The sequence below is a fragment of the Ruditapes philippinarum genome, unplaced genomic scaffold (assembly GCF_026571515.1).
Source record: "Ruditapes philippinarum isolate M1 unplaced genomic scaffold, ASM2657151v2 ctg17656_1_1_1_1, whole genome shotgun sequence".
NCBI classification, from domain to species: domain Eukaryota; kingdom Metazoa; phylum Mollusca; class Bivalvia; order Venerida; family Veneridae; genus Ruditapes; species Ruditapes philippinarum.
In genome coordinates, this window is record NW_026852095.1 from 1,288 (window position 1) to 18,051 (window position 16,764).

The following is a 16,764-nucleotide window of genomic DNA, read 5'->3' on the forward strand; positions in this document are numbered from 1 at the left end:
AAATCCACTTTTTATATATTTAAAAATATAAACGCTTTATAATAGCTAAGCTTACTTTAGTACTAAATGCTGCTCACGCTCATTCTACAAAAACATGTAAATTGAATATGTTGTGCTACAACTTTGTTCATGTACCATGATATTATGTTAAATTGTACTATATACAAATGTGTGTGAAATGACTATGTACTGAATGTATACGTCAATAAAGTATCTATCTATCTTTATTTGTATTTAAGAATGCTGTCAATCGGTCATTAAGGATAGCAGTAAAAACTTTACCTAAACAGCTAATAATAGTAATAGATCTGAAATTTTCAGGTTAAGGGGTGATCCTTTTTTTATATGGGTTTAATGGTTCCAAGTAACCATGAATCTGGCAAAATGCCAATGTCAAAAATTCTGTTAAAAAATGTACAATAAATTGGTACCATTAGATCGATGCTTCGTACTCTTGAGATATTCGTTTAAAATATTGTCTTGGTGAGAAGCCGCCTTTGAGCATTCAAAGTTTAAAGTAGCTTTGGCTTATAGAATTGTCAATAAATGCACAAAATCACAAATTACCCTGATGAATATCATTTTAATCAATGAAACTGCTATTTTTAGCGATGTACATGTAGATTACCGAATACTTCAGAGCGTAGTACATAAATAAATCTGACTGTCGAGTAGTGGAATATACATTATATACATGTCGGTCTGTTTTGGCGAGAAGATTTTCGCTAAATTATTTACATCAGTGTTATCGTGAACAAAATACCCCGGATTACAAACCCAAGAATGGAAATTCAAAATTTAGAATTATTTGCTTCTATTCAGGCTTTCTTCGTGGTGCAGGGGTAACGCGCTCGTTTAGGGCGTGAAATGTCTGGGGTTCAAATCCCAGTTGAGGCAACTATTTTTTAGTGCCTTTTTAAGGAAGTAGCCACGATACGCAAGGATAAAGTGTGGCTGTCATAAAAATTAACATAAATGATTTTTTGATGCAACTCTACTGTAGTCATGCAAAGTTCCGTATATATGTATTTAACTCAAACTCTATTTGAAAGACCCTGCTCAAACTGTTATAGTAAAAAATCTAAACGTAGTAGCTGCATCTCGGTGCCCTGTAATATGAATTATAGTATATAAAATAAACATTTACAGGAAAATACATATAGATTGCAAAGATCAGAAAATACCGCAGAGCTTGCAGCCCTTTGATTCATGAGATAAAATAACGTGCACCTGTCGTTGTACGTTCTCATAGTTATCTCCCGTTTATGTTCTTCTTTCCCGCCAGCCAACGGAATTCTGGGAACACGTGAATTTTTCAAGATGGCAGAAAAAGAAGATGAACCCACTCCGGCAGAAGATATTGTTGTCACCAAGTATAAAATGGCCGGTGACATGGTCAATGGTATTAAGAAACTTTTCAATTTGTAAAACTCTGTATTGATGATTATTATGAAACAATTTAACTGTGTTAAATACGAAAAGTCAATAACATTATGTCCCGGCGTCTCGAAACAATAAAATGAACTATTTCACAACACTGTTGAAAGAAGAATATTTTTAAAGCGGTTCAGAACTGATCACTAAATAGGTGAGAAGATGTGTAAGCCGCCGGATAGGACAGTCCGAATGGTATTCCGAGGGTCCCGGGTTCGAGTCCCGGTCAGGATTCAGTGTCGGCTTGGCCCTGAAATGTACTCGGCCCCCGAGTCAGCTCGGCCCTTTTCCAACCACAACATAAAAAATAATTATCTTAATCTGAAATGGGTAATTATTTGTGCTTGAAGTCAAAGGGCGCCAAAGTGTAGATAGTATGCCTAAACAATAGGCGAATATTTTTTAAATTAGGTACTTTTTAACTAAGCGTTGAGTCGTTCTATCGACACATTTTCATATATTAATACTTTAGCGGCACAAAATAATACTGTATCAATACATTCATATGTGTTAAATGTTTCACAAAGCTGCAATAACACCACATACTGTTGTGAAAATCTGTCACATTTCGCACTCCGCGCGTTCGGCCATCTCTCATTCTGTCCACCTATATCCGATGTGCGATTCCGCCCATGCGCGCGACGAGACTTTAAGCTTAACAAAAGTGTCCGATCCTTGTAATATAAATCCGTGATTTTAATAAACAACCTTTTTGATTGGTTATTTCATCAGTTAGGTCAAGGGTCCCTATTGTATCATTACGCCAAACTGTATTTAGGTTCGGTTTGGCGCCTTTTAGTTACAGTTTTTGTCAAGACACGTACTCAGTCGGTTGTTTCTTCAAATTTGCCACTCCCTCCCGACCTTTTGTGTTTTCAGCTCATCTGTCACAAAGTGACAGGGTGAGCTTTTGTGATCGCTTTTCGTCCGGCCGTCCGTAAACTTTTACTTTAAATGACATCTCCTCAAAGACCACTAAGCCAATTTAATCCAAACTTCACAGGAATGTTCCTGTGTTGGTCACCTTTAAAAATTGTTCAAAGAATTTAATTCCATGCAGAACTCTGGTTGCCATGGCAACCAAAAGAAAAAAACTTTAAATATCTTCTTTTAAAAAACCCAAAGAGCTAGAGCTTAGATATTTGGCATGAAAAATCTTCTAGTGAGTGTCTACCAAGAATTATGTCATAACCAGAAACTCGAAATAAGAGATAATCGATTTTAATAGAGCAGGAAGACACGTTATTAATTCACAAAGGCATAAAATGAATAATACACAAAATGATTATCCTAAATAATTCATACTACACTGTATCCTCGATAACTCGCTCTTCACTATAACGCTGATCTCAGTAGAGCGCTCATAGACCTTGGCTCCCAAAAAAACAAAAACAAAAAACTTCCCCCCCAAAAAAAACACTATTTTTTTTTTAAGTAGACTTAGATTTATAGCGCGCTATAACGCTTGTTCAATTTGATAGCCAAGTACAATAAACAATTGTTATTAGGACATTTATGATCACCAAAGGTGTGAAAAACATGCCCAGGTAAGCGTTTATCCGCTCTTTTGTTGTTTTACCTGTCTTCAGATTGTTTCCAAAATCTCAAATTCATATCATAACTGTTACATTGGCATTCGGTGGTGAGTATAAATAAACTAAAATTCACACACATATCTTTGACATGTAAACCTCGCTGAATTAAATAACCCACAAGCCCAAAATCAATTTAAAATCCTGCACTGTAAATAGAGCGGCCATGACAGGAAGTAATTGGCGTTTGATTTACTAGGGGACACAACTAAAGCTGGACTGTAAATTACAGTGTTATTTACAGTCCAGCTTTAGTTGTGTCCCCTAGTTAATCAAACGTCATTACAGTAATGGCTACCTGTTTACACTACATTCATGATTTATAATTTTCTTTCGAAAGTTTTTCCTTTCTTTTAAATATAATTAGTATTATTTGTGAATATAATATATGTTTACATCATTGAATGGTTTTAGAAAAAGATAATGTCGATATTCATTGAACAGTGAGTAAGAAAATCAGCGTTATATATATATGCAGTGGGTGGGGTAATGTGGTAATTTCGCAATGAGCGTTCTAATGAGAGCCTCGTTAGAACGCGGTGTTGAGACATTGGACCCCAACATGAGCGTTTTAATGAGGCTGAAAGGTAGTTATGACAATTCTATTATAACAGATAGTCACATGATGAATAACATTACTTCATCGAATTAAGTAACAGTGACCATTAACAGCTAAATAACTAATATGAATACTACAAATCCGCCAGAAATAAAGACATATAAAAGACAATACAACCTAAATAATACAAGACTATACAAATATACATGAAGGCATTATACACACAAATGATTAACCCCTGCATATACGTGTAACAGTATACATTGAAAGCTAAAACAAAAGTCAACAAATGCACATGTACATAAAGCGGAAGAAATTCATTAACAAAAGAACATGGCAAAAGAAACAAACAAAATACAAGCATACCATACACACAAATTAGAAAAAAGGGTGGGAGGGAGTGGCATCTGTAAAGAGAAAAAACCAACTCTATAACATAAACAACTTATAATGTCTCAAACATTTTGGATAAAATGTTAGCCTTATCAGACAAATTCAATTCCAAATAAGATTTATATGCATCAGATTTCCAATCACCTAAATGTGGATAATGCTGCTTAATATAAAACAGAGTCAGATTGATCTTGAAGTTATTCCCAGATTTAGTTTTGTGTTTTTTACTCTTAACCCTAACATTAGACTTCTTTTGGGTTAAAGATGTATCAGAATGACTATCTTCTTCTGAAGAAGAACTTGATTCGGTAGTATCACAAGAATCTGTACCAGAAGACTCGGAGCTAAACAAACCCAAATTTGCTAATTCCTTCTTAGCTGACTTTTTAAGACCAGGCACTTTCCGTAAAGTGTCAATATTAAGCAACATACCTTCTTTTGAAGCACCTAATACTTTGGACGAAGTCTGTTTACTTGCCGATGAAGCACTCAAACCTGCGTGTTTGCCCTTCCTGTCAACTTTACTCTTCTTCTCACAGGTTGAACCAGACGCAGACAATGATTTTTCAAGGTCCTGGATGTAAGCTTTCTTTTCCTCCACCTGTCTTTTAAGCATCTCTAGCTCATTTCGCTCCTGTAATCGAGCCTGCTTCTCATCCAAGGCCGACAAACGAGCCAACAAACGTTCCTTTTCGACATCACCCGGAAGTAACTTTGACGGTGACACAGTAACATTCTCCCTGGGTAAATTGTACAATTGAACGGGAGAAATCGATAACACCTCTGGAATCTGTGGCTTCTTAGCCGGTGTGGTAACTCTGCCTTCGTTCATCGCTTTATAATCAAGAACTTCCTTGTTTCTAGCGGACTTTCTTTCACTCATGATTCCAACAATAATCAAATTCAAAATATACCTGTCCTTCGCACAAAAAGGCTACAAGCTGATCCCCCAAACAGCTGACTACCAGTAATAAATAGTCCCACTCACTACATCATGAACGTAGAAATAATGAAAAGAAAATATCTGAGAACAAAGACGGGCACAGTGAAACCCTTCCACACAAATCAAATTTTTCCTAAAGCGTCAATCAACAAACGTGTCTTACAAAACTGTAACCAAAATAGCGCCAAAAACGACTATTTATAAGAAAAGGCGTAGTAATACAAATACTATGGAAACTGTCAAGCGTGAAATTAACCTTTAACCTAACAAGGACCAATGAGAAAGCCTGTTATATATCCATAATTAAAAGATTTTATTTAGCAACAAAATGCTTCATTTGTTCAAATAAAAGCTCTGGGGTTAAAATTGGCTCAGCCCCAGGGGGTCATTGATTTTCCCTATATATGCATATAGTAAAAAACCTAAAAAATCTTCTTTTAAACAACCCAAAGAGCTAGAGCTAAGATATTGAGCATGAAACATCTTCTAATGAGTGTCTACCAAGTTTGTTCAAACAAAAGCCCTGGGGTCAAAATTGGCCCGCCCAGGGGGTCATTGATTTTCCTATGTGCATATAGTAAAAACTTAAAAAATCTCCTTTAAAAGAACTCAAAGAGCTAGAGCTAACATATTTAGCATGAAACATGTTTTAATGGGTGTAAACCAAGTTTGTTCAAATAAAAGCCACTGGGGTCAAAATTGGCCCCGCCCCGGGGGTCATTGATTTTCCTTATAAGTGTATAGCAAAAACTTAAAAAATCTTCTTTGAAAAAACCCAAATAGCTAGAGTTTAGATAGTGAGCATGAAACATCTTCTAGTAAGTGTCTACAAAGATTGTTCAAATAAAAGCCCTGGGGTCAAAACTGGCCCCGTCCCAGGGGTGTCATAGTTTTTAACTTTTTAACTATATGTGTATAGTAAAAACTTAAAAAATCTTCTTTGAAAAATCCCAATGAGCTAGAGCTTAGATGTTTAGCATGAAACATCTTCTTATGGGTGTCTACCAAGTTTGTTCAAATAAAAAGCCTTTGGGTTAAAATTGCCCTGCCAGGGTGGGGGGGGGAAGAGTGGGGGAAAGTCATTGGGTGTCTTCCAAGTTTGTTCAAATAAAAGCCCTGGGGTTTAAACAGGGGGGCCTATATACAGGTGAGCGACCTCAGGGCCATCATGGCCCTTGTATTTTATGTAGCTTCCATTATTCATAAGTTAAATCAGTTATAACAGTATTTAGTTGTACTTCCAAACTTATACACTGGGTTGATGTCTGTTGTATTCCAGGTATATTGAAGGAGGTTATAGGAAAGTGTGTAGATGGAGCATCTGTCCTTAGTATATGTGTGTTTGGAGACACCAGATTAAATGAAGAGACGGGAAAAGTGTTCAAAAAAAGATAAAAAAATGAAAAAAGGTATTGTAATGTGTTTTAAAAATAGTTTTTGTTTTTGTCAAGAGTGCTGACACAGTTTATAGAGGTTTTAGTTTTGAGTTCATCTTCTTCCTTCAAAAAAAAATTCAGTTAATTCAGTTTTGTCAGAGTTATTGCCCTTGGTCCATTTTCAACTTGTGTCGCGAGAAAAAAGGCCCAAATAGTATTTGACCTAGAGTCATGAAACTACAGAATTATTGGTTAGCAACTTAGCATGGTGAAGTTGTGCGTATGGGTGTGATTGTTGTTGATTTATTCAGTAATTGTAGAGTTATTGCCCTTGACTTGTAAAAACTTGCAATTTTTCAACTTGTGTTGAGCGTACCCCAAAATTTATTTGATGCATGATTTTCATGGAAAAAAAATTACACATATAAATGATTAGGCATACACATATAGGAGGCCTTGTAATAATGATTATTTAATATTGATGGATTTTTATTTTTCATTCTACAGGTATTGCCTTCCCAACATGTGTCTCAGTAAATAATTGCATTTGCCATTTTTCCCTTCCCCTCAAAAGTGATCCAGATGTGACCAATAAAAGAATGGTGATGTAGTTAAAATGTAAGTTATGAAATCTTGTTATGTTTGTTAAATTAATTTGTTTAAGTAAATCTACAATATTAGAATGCGTGTTCAGTGTGACAGTCAGGTACAATAAAAATTGTAATTAGGACACTTGTGAACGCAGAACATGTGCAAAGCAGGCGCAGGTTTGTGTTAATCTACAGTGCATAATTCCTGCACTAATTTATCATGCATGCACAAAAATTGTAAGCAGTGGGTACATGTTTGTAAAATCATCAGAATGAATGTTTGGTATAGGGATATGAACTAATGTCATTGCCATCTTCCAATTGTTAGGAACAGTCTAAACCCGGTCTCAATTGCATGTCTGCTTTCAAAAAGTCATCTCAGTCTGATTCGTAAATATTTTAGCCATGTCATCTTGATTCCACATTACTGTCCTAAGAAAAAAAGTAATGGATATTACATCTGCTGACAAAGTACTTTCAGTTCTCAAATGATTCATCAAAAGTTAGTCACTTGATTTTTTGTAACAATTAACTTCAATTTTGAGCTTTACACATGTCATATGAAATTTAAAAAGATGATGGTGTTTGAATCAAGGTATTTACTGCCTTGTTTGTATTTCCCAGTGCTTTTTGCTTGTCTATTTTGAAGAACTTGTTAAAAGTTTCTGTTAAATTTGAGACCCCTTTTCCAAAGTATGCCAAAATCACGCATTTTTTTCCCGAAGAAAAAGGCTGAGGCCCCTCCCAAAAAAATTGGGGTGTTTTTGGCCCCTGATTAGCCTCAAAAATGTATCATGAATTTGAAAGTTTTTAATGTGATGTTGAGAACCTTAGACTCAAAGCATGTGTGTTATAAATGTGGTTGCCTGGTCACAGACTTCAAATCACATGCCTCTCACTGCACGGGTGCAAATCCTATCAGTGACATGGGTTATTTTATGTGAAACGAAATTTATGCATTTTGACGGGTCAACTCCAGCATAGAATTTAGCACTGGCCTGGAGGCCCATGAGGCCAGTGAAAGTTTGGGCCAGTGTATATTTTAAGAAAATTTAGTTAGATATATAGTAGAAATAAATTCAAGACTGGAATTGGGGCCAGTAAATTCAAAATCTTAAAATTCAATGACTGCAACTTTAGTGGCTGCTTGTACTTGAAATAATGAATTTAAAGTGAATCCGAGTTCTCTTTTCACTTAAAAAAATCTTTAAAGTTGCCATGACATTGTCAGTGTAAGTAAGAACTTAACAAATCAAAATAATGTTGTGAAATGTCTTCAAAAAGTGTAGAATTTTAGATACTTGGTGTATAACATGTTGAGGAGCCCTTACATTAGTTAAATGAGCCACGACATGACAAAACCAACATAATGGGTTTGCGACCAGCATGGATCCAGACCAGCCTGCGCATCCGCGCAGTCTAATCAGGATCCTTACTGTTTGCTATCAGTGTCTCTACTTGTTATAGGGTTTGTAAGCGAACAGCATGGATCCTGATCAGACTGCGGATGCGCAGGCTGGTCTGGATCCATGCTGGTCGCAAACCCATTTTGTTAGCTCACCTGTCACAAAGTGACAGGGTGAGCTTTTGTGATCGCTTTTCGTCCTGCGTCCGTCCGTTTGTCGTCCGTCCGTAAACTTTTACTTTAAATGACATCTCCTCATAAACCACCAAGCCAATTTCATCCAAACTTCACAGGAATGTTCCTTTGGTAGTCACCTTTAAAAATTGCTCAAAGAATTTAATTCCATGCAGAACTCTGGTTGCCATGGCAACCGAAAGAAAAAACTTTAAATATCTTCTTTTAAAAAAACCCAAAGAGCTAGAGCTTAGATATTTGGCATATAACATCTTCTAGTGAGTGTCTACCAAGTTTGTGCAAATAAAAGCCCTGGGGTCAAAATTGGCCCCGCCCCATGGGGTCATTGATTTTCCCTATATGCATATAGTAAAAACTTAAAAAATCTTCTTTTAAAGAACCCAAAGAGCTAGAGCTAAGATATTTAGCATGAAACATCTTCTCATGAGTGTCTACCAAGTTTGTTCAAATAAAAGCCCTGGGGTCAATATTGGCCCGCCCCGGGGGTCATTGATTTTCCTTATATGTGTATAGCAAAAACTTAAAAAATCTTCTTTGAAAAAACAAAAATAGCTACAGTTTAGATATTAAACATGAAACATATTCTAGTGAGTGTCTACAAAGTTTGTTCAAATAAAAGCCCTAGGGTCAAAATTGGCCCCGCCCCGGGGGTCATTGATTTTCCTTATATGTGTATAGCAAAAACTTAAAAATCTTCTTTGAAAAAACCCAAATAGCTAGAGTTTAGATATTAAGCATGAAACATCTTCTACTAAAACTGGCCCCGCCCCAGGGGTGTCATTGTTTTTAACTATATGTGTATAGTAAAAAATTAAAAAATCTTCTTTTAAAAAACCCTGGAATGAGCTAGAGCTTAGATGTTAAGCATGAAACATCTTCTTATAGGTGTCTACCAAGTTTGTTCAAATCAAAGCCCTTGGGTTAAAATTAGCCCTGCCCCAGGGGGTTGAGTAGCCCTTACATTAGTTAAATGAGCCACGACATGACAAAACCAACATAATGGGTTTGCGACCAGCATGGATCCAGACCAGACCAGCCTGCGCATCCGCGCAGTCTAATCAGGATCCTTACTGTTTGCTATCAGTTTCTCTACTTGTAATAGGGTTTGTAAGCGAACAGCATGGATCCTGATCAGACTGCGGACGCGCAGGCTGGTCTGGATCCATGCTGGTCGCAAACTCATTTTGTTAGCTCACCTGTCACAAAGTGACAGGGTGAGCTTTTGTGATCGCTTTTCGTCCGGCGTCCGTCCGTAAACTTTTGCTTTAAATGACATCTCCTCATAAACCACTTAGCCAATTTCATCCAAACTTCACAGGAATGTTCCTTTGGTGGTCACCTTTAAAAATTGTTCAAAGAATTTAATTCCATGCAGAACTCTGGTTGCCATGGCAACCGAAAGAAAAATCTTTAAATATCTTCTTTTAAACTACCCTAAGAGCTAGAGCTTAGATATTTGGCATGAAACATTTTCTAATGAGTATCTACCAAGTTTGTTCAAATAAAAGCCCTGGGGTCAAAATTGGCCCCGCCCCAGGGGGTCATTGATTTTCCCTATATGCATATAGTAAAAACTTAAAAAATCTTCTTTTAAAGAACCCAAAGAGCTAGAGCTAAGATATTTAGCATGAAACATCTTCTAGCAAGTGTCTACCAAGTTTGTTCAAATAAAAGCCCTTGGGTCAAAATTGGCCCCGCCCGGGGGGATCATTGGTTTTCCCTATATGCATATAGTAAAAACTTAAAAAAATCTTCTTTTAAAGAACTGTTAGAGCTAGAGCTTAGATATTGGCATGAAACATCTTCTAGTGAGTGTCTACTACAAGTTTGTTTAAAATAAAAGCCCTTGGGTCAAAATTGGCCCCGCCCCAGGGGTCATTGATTTTCCCTATATGCATATAGTAAAAACTTAAAAAATCTTCTTTTAAAGAACCCAAAGAGCTAGAGCTAAGATATTTAGCATGAAACATCTTCTAATGAGTGTCTACCAAGTTTGTTCAAATAAAAGCCCTGAGGTCAAAATTGGCCCTGCCCCAGGGGGTCATAGATTTTCCCTATATGCATATAGTAAAAACTTAAAAAAATCTTCTTTTAAAGAACTGTAAGAGCTAGAGCTTAGATATTTGGCATGAAACATCTTCTAGTGAGTGTCTACCAAAGTTGTTCAAATAAAAGCCCTGGGGTCAAAATTGGCCCCGCCCCAGGGGGTCATTGATTTTCCCTATATGCATATAGTAAAAACTTAAAAAATCTTCTTTTAAAGAACCCAAAGAGCTAGAGCTAAGATATTTAGCATGAAACATCTTCTAGCGAGTGTCTACCAAGTTTGTTCAAATAAAAGCCCTTGGGTCAAAATTGGCCCCGCCCCGGGGGATCATTGATTTTCCCTATATGCATATAGTAAAAACTTAAAAAATCTTCTTTTAAAGAACTGTTAGAGCTAGAGCTTAGATATTTGGCATGAAAAATCTTCTAGTGAGTGTCTACCAAGTTTGTTAAAATAAAAGCCCTTGGGTCAAAATTGGCCCCGCCCCAGGGGGTCATTGATTTTCCCTATATGCATATAGTAAAAACTTAAAAATCTTCTTTTAAAGAACCCAAAGAGCTAGAGCTAAGATATTTAGCATGAAACATCTTCTAATGAGTGTCTACCAAGTTTGTTCAAATAAAAGCCCTGAGGTCAAAATTGGCCCTGCCCCAGGGGGTCATAGATTTTCCCTATATGCATATAGTAAAAACTTAAAAAATCTTCTTTTAAAGAACTGTAAGAGCTAGAGCTTAGATATTTGGCATGAAACATCTTCTAGTGAGTGTCTACCAAAGTTGTTCAAATAAAAGCCCTGGGGTCAAAATTGGCCCCGCCCCGGGGGTCATTGATTTTCCCTATATGCATATAGTAAAAACTTATAAAATCTTCTTTTAAAGAACTGTAAGAGCTAGAACTTAGATATTTGGCATGAAACATCTTCTAGCGAGTGTCTACCAAAGTTGTTCAAATAAAAGCCTTGGGGTCAAAATTAGCCCCGCCCCGGGGGTCATTGATTTTCCCTATATGCATATAGTAAAAACTTATAAAATCTTCTTTTAAAGAACTGTAAGAGCTAGAGCTTAGATATTTGGCATGAAACATCTTCTAGTGAGTGTCTACCAAAGTTGTTCAAATAAAAGCCCTGGGGTCAAAATTGGCCCCGCCCCGAGGGTCATTGATTTTCCCTATATGCATATAGTAAAAACTTAAAAAATCATCTTTTAAAGAACTGTTAGAGCTAGAGCTTAGATATTTGGCATGAAACATCTTCTAGTGAATGTCTACCAAGTTTGTTCAAATAAAAGCCCTGGGTCAAAATTGGCCCCGCCCCAGGGGGTCATTGATTTTCCCTATATGCATATAGTAAAAACTTAAAAAATCTTCTTTTAAACAACCCAAAGAGCTAGAGCTAAGATATTTAGCATGAAACATGTTCTAATGGTTGTCTACCAAGTATGTTCAAATAAAAGCCCTGGGGTCAAAACTGGCCCCGCCCCGGGGGTCATTGATTTTCCTTATATGTGTATAGCAAAAACTTAAAAATCTTCTTTGAAAAAACCCAAATAGCTAGAGTTAAGATATTAAGCATGAAACATCTTTAAGTAAATATCTACAAAGTTTGTTCAAATAAAAGCCGGGGGTCAAAACTGGCCCTGCCCCAGGGGTGTCATTGTTTTTAACTATATGTCTATAGTAAAAACTTAAAAAATCTTCTTTTAAAAAACCCAATGAGCTAGAACTTAGATGTTTAGCAATTGAAACATCTTCTTATGGGTGTCTACCAAGTCTGTTCAAATAAACAAATAAAAGCCCTTGGGTAAAAATTGGCCGGGGGGAGGGGGGGCTATATACAGGTGAGCGACCTCAGGGCCATCATGGCCCTCTTGTTGGTTTTGTCGTGACAGGGCTCAAATAAATCATAATGACTTATTATTCCAGTGATTTGGGAGCACAAATAGATGGTTTTATTGCAGTTGTTGCTCATACACTAGTAGTGGGAGCATCAGAGGTAAGATGAAAGCTTTAATTTATAAATGTTTGATATTTACCTGTGTTTAGCAGAAGAAGTAACCACATGAAATATCACAAGTTAGTAGCCCAACAAGAATTTTAATGGCATAATTAAACACAAAAATAAAGAATGAATTAAAATTTCCTATTGAAATGAGTACAACAATTAGTTCCTTATATATTATACATGTATGTAGGTTGTACTTAATTCACTAAATAAATACAACAAAAATAAAAGAATGGGCTAATGTGAGGAAAATTAGCATCAAGTCATAACATAGTATTTACAAGCATGAACATTTGTTTTCATTACCAAACTTTCTAGATATGAAGTGCTAAATTTATATAGATTAATGTGAGATAATATATTGTATTATTAGAGTAACAAGGTAACTGGTCGTAAAGCAGATGTAATGATGGCAGCAGTTAATGCAGCAGAAATAGCTTTACGTATGGTCAAACCTGGTGCTGAGGTAAGTAAATCTTTCTATAACAACATGTGTAACTTGTACATATGTATTCATTTTACTGATGGGGAATGTTTTCATGTTATGACAGAGAATATTTTCACCTTATGATTTAGCTCAGTCATTAACTATACAGTTGTTGCATGAAAGAGAACCAGTGGTATACAGAAGGTTTTTTTTCACTTAAAGGGGGAAGAGGGTCGGTGCCCTTTGGAGGGGAAAAAATGCAATAGGAGGGGGAATTTTATTTCTTCACAATTGAGAAACAAAAAAGAATCCAGTGACCTGTAAGATTTACTGTTGTGCGACATTGTTTTCTTTCCGGAAGAAAAGGGGAGCAACTCTTGCAACACAAGTTTAAAGTATGTCGCTTTTACTTAATATACAGATCTAAAATATTGACAGGTGAATTTAAAGCGTCGCATGTTAAACTTGTTGGGACACCGGGAGTCCCCTTACCTACCCGGGAACGATTTGTAAACAATCTTGTTTAACAGTAAATCTTACAGGCATAAAATGAAACATTTTTAAGCAGTTAGTTGCAAAAAATGATATTCATTGCAGTCAAATTCGGGCTGTCGTATGGGGGAACATTTCGGCTTTGACGAGGGAAAAAAACATACTATTTTGAGATGGGAATGGGGCTGAATTTTGTCGAATATTTTGGTGGAAAATAAACAGAACTGGTATACCATCACAGGATAACATAATAAAGATAATGATGCAACTTATAACCTGATATTGTAGACGAAATTAAACTTTTCTTTTAAAAACTGTTATAGATCCCTGTTTACACAAATATCTGAAATAATTGATTTATGTTAGCAAACTGTAATAAAAGAGAATTGTGATTCCTAGTAGCAATGATGGGAGGTGTACTGGTAGGAAATTTATCATCATAGTGTATTGTTACTTTACAGAATTACACAGTTACAGATGGTATACAGAGAGTAGCAGAGGCATTTAAATGTAAACCTATTGAAGGTTAGTAAATTACAATAAACTAGTAAATATTTATACCCCCGCACAACAAAGTTGTAAGGGGGGTATACTGGAATCAGCTTGTCCGTCCGTCCGGCTGTCCGGCGGTTTTTTCTTGTCCGCCCAATAACTTAAGATTCCTTTGACCCTTAGTCTTCATATGTGGCATGGAGGTTAGTCATGATTAGTAGATGACCCCTATTGATTTTGAGGTCACTAGGTCAAAGGTCAAGGTCACAGGGGCCTTGACTTCAAAAAGCTTGTCCGCCCAATAACTTAAGATTCCTTTGACCTACAGTCTTCATATTTGGCATGGAGGTTAGTCATGATAAGTAGATGACCCCTATTGATTTTGAGGTCACTAGGTCAAAGGTCAAGGTCACAGGGGCCTTGACTTCAAAAAGCTTGTCTGCCCAATAACTTAAGATTCCTTTGACCTACAGTCGTCATATTTGGCATGGAGGTTAGTCATGATTAGTAGATGACCCCTATTGATTTTGAGGTCACCAGGTCAAAGGTCAAGGTCACAGGGGCCTTGACTTCAAAAAGCTTGTCCGCCCAATAACTTAAGATTCCTTTGACCTACAGGCGTCATATTTGGCATGGAGGTTAGTCATGATTAGTAGATGACCCCTATTGATTTTGAGGTCACCAGGTCAAAGGTCAAGGTCACAGGGGCCTTGACTTCAAAAAGCTTGTCCGCCCAATAACTTAAGATTCCTCTGACCTACAGTCGTCATATTTGGCATGGAGGTTAGTCATGATTAGTAGATGACCCCTATTGATTTTGAGGTCAAAGGTCAAGGTCACAGGGGCCTTGACTTCAAAAAGCTTGTCCGCCCAATAACTTAAGATTCCTTTGACCTACAGTCGTCATATTTGGCATGGAGGTTAGTCATGATTAGTAGATGACCCCTATTGATTTTGAGGTCACTAGGTCAAAGGTCAAGGTCACAGGGGCCTTGACTTCAATAAGCTTGTCCGCCCAATAACTTAAGATTCCTCTGACCTACAGTCGTCATATTTGGCATAGGGTTGGATATCGTTCTTCACGAAACGGTCCGATACCGATACCGGTACTGACGAAACGATACGGGTATTTTATCGATATTGATACTGATACTTTTACAATACCAAACCCGTTGCTGCAAGTATAAGGACTGAAGAGATATAACATGTAGTATTTAAATAGAAAATAAATATGTTACATTACTGGTCTTTCTGTAAAGTATACTTTTCTTTTGTTGTTTTGTGTTTATTTTTTTTTACAACATTTACACATGTTAATTGTAAAATACTTTTACTTTTTCATCAAAAGAACATGACATAATTTAAACACAGCAAAATATCTTATGCAGGACAGCAGTCTGCAGCTGAGAAGTCTACAAATTATTGTTTTAATCTTGATATCTCTACATCTGAAAGAATTTAAGACAGTTGGTTATCTATTATTTTCTTACAGCTCTTATTATTACTGTGTAGAAATTTTATTCTGATGCTGATATTCTTTTTAAATCACATTATTGTTTACTGTAATAATTGAAATCACTGGATTGGTTGGCTTACTTTGCAATTTGGAATTACATGTAAGAAATTTCATTAGATGTTTTTTCAAAGTCACTTATGTTTCCAGTCTGTTCTACTACAACAGCACAAACATATTTTCCACCAGTAATTAACTTAAAAAGTTAAAAGGCTGTACGGCTTTTACGGCTGTAAAAAGTCTCCCCGTACATTTAATCAATGATGTTATATTTTCGATCCTTAAAGATCGTTCAGCACGACATTATTGTTGTGCTTGTGGTATTTTTAGTTTCAACTTTTCGGCATTTTCTAGTTGGGTGGTTCCAATATTCCTACTTGAATAATGTTGAATCACCCTTAGGATATGTTGCCTGCTTTTTAAATTTGTCTTTTGACGTCTTATCTGTGATACGCAGGCTTCATAACCTCTGATCCCCTTTCAAAATTCCATTTTATTTAGTTCCGCCCATTGTTTTCTCGTTTAGGGCACACGCTTTTTATTACTTGGGATACGCCGCTTTTCATGGAATGGCACTTCTGTGTCACATTGAAGGTTCCATGATAACCGCCGTATGAACACATCTGCGGATGTTTCTAAATTCAAAATTTTTCTATTTCACGTTTAAATGTTGAATTCTGCTTAAGCCGGTGCTAGGGGGCGTGGACGGTAACTTGCACTTTCCAGTACCGTCCATGAACAGGCTCAATCAAACCGAGCCTGCAACATTTTCAATTTTGCCGTGTTGGGCTCTCTTTAGGGATTCTGTATTTATCTATTTTAGAAATTTTGAAATACATGTATATGCACAGTCAGCACAGACTGTTTCCAAAATGACTTGTTTACATTTTCATGTTAACCTAATATTAGTCCTTGTAGAAGTCATAAAGCAAATACCTATGCTTTACAAATAATAAGGATTTGGTATTTATTAATATTGAATTTACCCTTCAATTTTATACATCTTTTATTTTTCAATAGCATGCACCGTGAACATCTTGCTACAGAAAAAAAGTATTGTCCTTACCAAATTGCATAATTCCATACTGCTCAAATAGGCAAAAATACTTGCCAACATTTGCAAAAAAAATCCTACAAAAGACTATATGAAATATGTTTCAGTTGTTTAAAGTATCACAGATCTAAATGTGTAATACACACAAGTGGACCTTTGACAGGTGCATAATAGGCTATTCAAAAAGAATATGCCTCCCTTTGATGTTGTTACTCTATCACCATCAAAGAGCCGCCGACATTCACACTTTTTG

The 16,764-nt window shown here is 36.4% G+C and overlaps 1 long non-coding RNA gene across 1 annotated transcript; it reads left to right on the plus strand.

The window, feature by feature from the left end:
* Window positions 1-1,246: 1,246 nt before the first annotated feature.
* Window positions 1,247-13,983, plus strand: LOC132749105 (uncharacterized). The gene is made up of 6 exons (XR_009628373.1): window positions 1,247-1,402; window positions 6,201-6,330; window positions 6,805-6,915; window positions 12,455-12,524; window positions 12,907-12,999; window positions 13,914-13,983. It is a non-coding gene; the product is annotated as an uncharacterized LOC132749105 (long non-coding RNA).
* The last annotated feature ends 2,781 nt before the right edge of the window (window positions 13,984-16,764 follow it).